This window comes from Gavialis gangeticus, unplaced genomic scaffold (assembly GCF_001723915.1).
Source record: "Gavialis gangeticus isolate Ggan-Ray unplaced genomic scaffold, GavGan_comp1, whole genome shotgun sequence".
Classification (NCBI taxonomy): Eukaryota; Metazoa; Chordata; order Crocodylia; family Gavialidae; genus Gavialis; species Gavialis gangeticus.
The window spans coordinates 42950329-42955287 of record NW_017729024.1 but is presented as its reverse complement, the minus strand read 5'-3'; the positions used below and the strand labels follow the sequence as shown (position 1 = coordinate 42955287).

General features: G+C 46.0%; 1 pseudogene; it reads left to right on the top strand.

Annotated features, from left to right (window-relative positions):
• The first annotated feature begins 2735 nt into the window (after positions 1 to 2735).
• On the top strand, positions 2736 to 3407 carry LOC109298197 (annotated as a pseudogene).
• The last annotated feature ends 1552 nt before the right edge of the window (positions 3408 to 4959 follow it).

The following is a 4959-nucleotide window of genomic DNA, read 5'->3' as shown; positions in this document are numbered from 1 at the left end:
AAAATAAAATCTATTCTGTTTTGAAACTGCACGTGTCCTGAACTGCTCTAGCTCCTCGCCGCTAATCCCACCTGATCCGATCCATAACCCAGCCCACCGTGACCTTGGGGTCTGTCCCCGACATGGCGTCATGAACAGGATCAATGGGAGGTGAGTTAGAGTCTGAGCTGATCCAAAACTGCCCATGGCGCAGTGGAAGCCATCTGACCAACGACCCAGACGACTTATGGGCACACATCGTGTTCCATCAGGCTGCCATTCCGGCCACGGCCACGATAAATGGGTACCTATCCCTCCGTGGCGCGAATGGGAAGGAATGGGCCATCCGGCTCAATGCAAGCGCATTCGGTTGCGTTATGCGGGACCCCTGGGCCATCTATCGCCCAAGGGAGGAGACCAGGTCTGTATCCCTGGCCCGCGTAAAACCTTCGGGTGCGGCAAGTTCCAGCCCGGCCCAGGAATTTGCTCGGAGTGTGAGGTACATGAAGGAGGGAGGAGAGGACATCCCTCTGGACAAGTTTAACTGCCCGAGCCTCATGCCGGGATCAAGGAGGCACAAGCTGCCAACCCAACTCAGGGAAAATCTGGAGAATAATGGGAGAGACCAAATGGACTGGCCTGAAGTGGAAAAAGGGCAAGATGTTAAATGTACTGTTTAGAGAGTATGCTGTATTACTGAGAGAAAATGCAGACCTAGCTGTGCAGCTTGAGGCCGCTACCAGAGCTGCCGCTGAAAATTTAGCAGTGCCACCATTACAAGATGGTGCTGGCAGGGAAGAGAGCGCACCGAAAAGCGCGCCAGCTCAAACTCTGCCAACCTGGAGCCCACCTCCTGCCACAGCACCGTACTCGACATCACCATCACCGCCACCTTACGTGAGACAGCGCCACCTGGAAGACGTAAAAATAAAATAGATGACTGAAACCAAAAGCAACATCAGAATGAACACAGAAGAAAGTGAAAGTACATCATTGCAAGCAATGCAGCAACTGTTTTCAGAATCAGCGATAGCACTGCCTATCTCAGTGCAAAAGAGAGTAACTGGCCCTCAAGGCCAAGGAATGCAAATCACTGTAATGACAAGAACGCGCACAAGAACAGAAATGAATGAATTAAGGAAAGAGATGGGAATCAAATTCGATGAAACACCAATTGTATGGTTAGGAAGGTTAATTGCTGAAGCGGGAAATGAAATACTAGATCAAGACGAAGCCATGCAGTTAGTGAGAAATACAGCATGGAGTAAAGGAAAGGTAGTCGACCCAGTGCCTGTACTAGCAAACTATTACTGGCCTATCCCATTGCCAGCCCTAGTAGTTGAGGCCCTTCAAAGGAAAGTACATACATGGCATGAAGGTGCAACGAACCATGCCAATGCAGGCGCTTTAGTTTATGCTGTTATTGGAACATCCTATGCATCATGGAATCCCACACAGCAGGCATTGAATTTGACACCAGCTCAAGCTTAAGGAGCCTGGCTGCACAGGTTTGCTACAAACCCAGGAGATGTGCCCTGCTTATTAGAAGCCATCGAAGCAGCAACCGAAATATACGGAGGGAGCCAGAATTTAACGGCTAGACTATTACTTAACCCATCAGTAAATGGTCCCATAGCCCATGTATTGGGACAACTAGGCAAACTTCAAGAAGCTATGAAACCAAAAGCCCAGAAGACAGCATACCCTGCCATCAACAAAAAACAAAATACTGCATCAGTATATCCAACCAAATATATACCGACTCGTCCTCGATGGAGAAACCAATGATCGCAAGTTCAAAATTATCAACAATGACTTCCAGCCCGAAATTCACCACCTCAAGCCAGAAATTCTCTGCCACAATGCACGCCAATGGAAAGAGCGATGTTTGGGTTTTTGCTTGGAAGATCCGGTTTAACCAAAGATCAACTTAGGTCGATTGGAGATGAAAGACAAACAGCCCTTGCCAAAGCACTTGGCTTTGATGAAACTAACAAGAAGCCAAAAAACGAGTAATTGCCGTTGGCGTCGGCACGGCGACCGGCGGCGTGAAGAAACTCACTGAACCCGATCAACGAAACAATGACCAGAAGAAGAAAACACTTGAAAAAGAAAATAAGGATCTAAGGCAAGAGATCACTAAACTGTATGACATGATAATGCATTTTAAAAGTTCTCTGAAATGAAACGAAGAAGAAAACGAGAAGTTAAATGAGAAAGTTCGAAATATGCAATCACAACTGGAGAATAATGAGAAGACCATTGCCAAGTTGATTGCAGCTCATGAAGAAATGAAGAAGGAACTTCAAAATGAGAAATTACTAATTAAGAGTCTACAATCCAAAGAAACGATGAAAGACATTAAAACTAAAGTGGAAAACAGAGTAACTATCACAAAGAACCAAGGAATGGAAATTGAAAAACAGAAACTCCAGTCACAGCTAATGGGAGCCCAGGATACTATAAAGGACCTGAAGAAGAAAAACGAAGTCCTGGAAGAGGAAATTGAGGAGCTGAGAGAATTTAAAAAGAACTGCGTGTTGACTTTAGAAAGTAGGAACATCAATCCCGGCACGGTGATTGGTCAAAAACTTAAGAATAGAAGTTGTGCGTGTATTGTTTGTTTTTCAGGTAACGACAACCCTAAGCGTGTAACATCTGGACACCGACCAAGAGAAGGTGTGTCACCCTACGCTATCATCACAGCCCACCCGAAGCGACAAAAGACACTGATTGCCCTCAAGTGGAGACGACAACAGACCCGAGGGAGGGCCGAGATGACACCGACCAAGCCTTTGTATTATATGAAAACAAAAACGAACAAACAGAAAACTCCTAGGAAGAAAAGGGCTCGAGTAGGCCCCACAGTTGAAAGTGAAGAAACATTTATGAACAGAGTTAAAGTAAAGGTTGAAATTCCAGAAGAGCTGAAACCGTGGCTTGTTGATGACTGGGATTTGATCAAAAGGCAAAAACAACTCTTTTAACTTCCTGCCAAAAAGAATGTTGATTCGATTTTAGAGGATTACGCGAACTACACGAAATCACGAGGAAACACTGATAACAAAGAATATGCTGTTAATGAAGTTGTTGGTGGAATTAAGGCGTACTTCAATGTAATGCTGGGAACTCAACTGCTGTATAGATTTGAGAAGCCCCAGTATGCTGAAATCTTAGCAGATCATCCGGACGCTCCCATGTCCCAGGTCTACGGTGCACCTCATCTGCTATGACTCTTTGTGAAGATCGGAGCTATGCTTGCTTATATACCCCTTGATGAGAAGAGCTTAGCTTTGCTATTAAAGTACCTGCATGATTTCTTAAAGTATTTAACGAAGAATTCGTCAACGCTGTTTAGCGCCAGTGACTATGAAGTAGCCCCACCTGAATACCATCAGAAAGCAGTATAACGCCATGTTGGCTAGGCGATCTACATTAACCAATGCTCAATAGGCACTTAGAGTAAATGCAATAATAGTTATATTGCAGTGCCCGTTCTGTCTTGTTTGTTTATTTGTTTTCCAGCTCTAATCATGCGACCCCTGGCTGAGTTCGCGACTTTGTTAGTCGCCGTCAACCTGCTGGTCATCATCGCTGTGGGATATACCCTACGTGACCATTCGACCAAGGGATTGCAAGCCAGTCAGCGAAATACTGCTCCTCAATACGAAACTGAACCAGAACCAGGACACTCGGCAACCGGAGAGCAGAGGACGCATGTACTACTGTTTGGCTTAATGATGTTGTGTTTTCTAACTAATATCACTTGTTTGTACTTTGCTTTTCAATTTTTGAAACAAAAGTTACAAAGTTTATCAGTTGCTGTATATACACGTTTACCCACTAATGCAGGAGACGAAGACAAAGATGAATGTTAAATTTGAAGTATTAACACCTGTGTTACCAGCAAGGGGGCATGTCAGAACCAAATTTGATAACAGTGCTGGTTAACACAGGGTTAAGTACTGACATGAAAAGACAAGCTATGGAAAATCCCCAGAGGGCTGACAAGCATGCCCAGCACGTGCCCCCTGTACGACCTCAGGCTTGTCAATCATGGCTCTGCCATGAGGTAACCTGACTTGTTACCATGCGCATGCCCAGTCTTGCTCCAAGCATGACATAATTTGACTAGAAATTTCCACAGAAAAGGTTACCTGATTGGCTACCTGTTTAATATAAAAGGCTTGTAAGTTTCCACCCACGGCAGAGACCAGACCCAACCTGAGCGCAGAGACTGCTACTGCAGAGACTGCCTTTTAGGAGAGCCTCTTAGGCCTAGAGCCCTGGTTCGTCTGCCAGAGCTCTGCTGGTCTCCCCGCTACTGTGGATTCGCGGCATACTTCTGCCTCAACTAACTTTCGTCTTCATATTGATCACCTGTTACTGAACCTTGTTCCGGCATTGACTACGACTAGTTCTTCACGACCCAGTTCACATATCTTCGACACCATTACCGACTCGGCCTCGTCTGCGTTTCTTCTTCATTCTCTTCATCGACTGTTCATCGTACCTCGTTCATCACTGGTTCGTCTGTTCTTCACCAACTGAAAGTGCATTACAGTTTCCCCCTGTATGAGCTGTTGACCAGTTCTGGGACTATTGAGTCGGGCAGCCGCACCTAGCCTCCAGGCTAGAAAGCAAGGGCTCGGCTCAAGAATCCCGTGAACCAACAGACCTCCTTAGTTATTTCTGTTTATGCACTGTAACTGAACAAGCAAGCTCTTCTGCCTACGCTACATTACCATCAGTGGCATAAGTAAAATAAAATCTATTCTGTTTTGAAACTGCACGTGTCCTGAACTGCTCTAACTACTTGCCGCTGATCCCGCCTGTTCTGATCTGTACCCCAGCCCACTATGACCTTGGGGTCTGTCCCCGACAGGCTGCAGCTGCGTGCCTGGAGCCTTGTGCCCTCCTGCTCACCCTCCTGTGCAAACTCCCACAATAACACCCTTGCCAGGCCCAGAAGCAAACTTG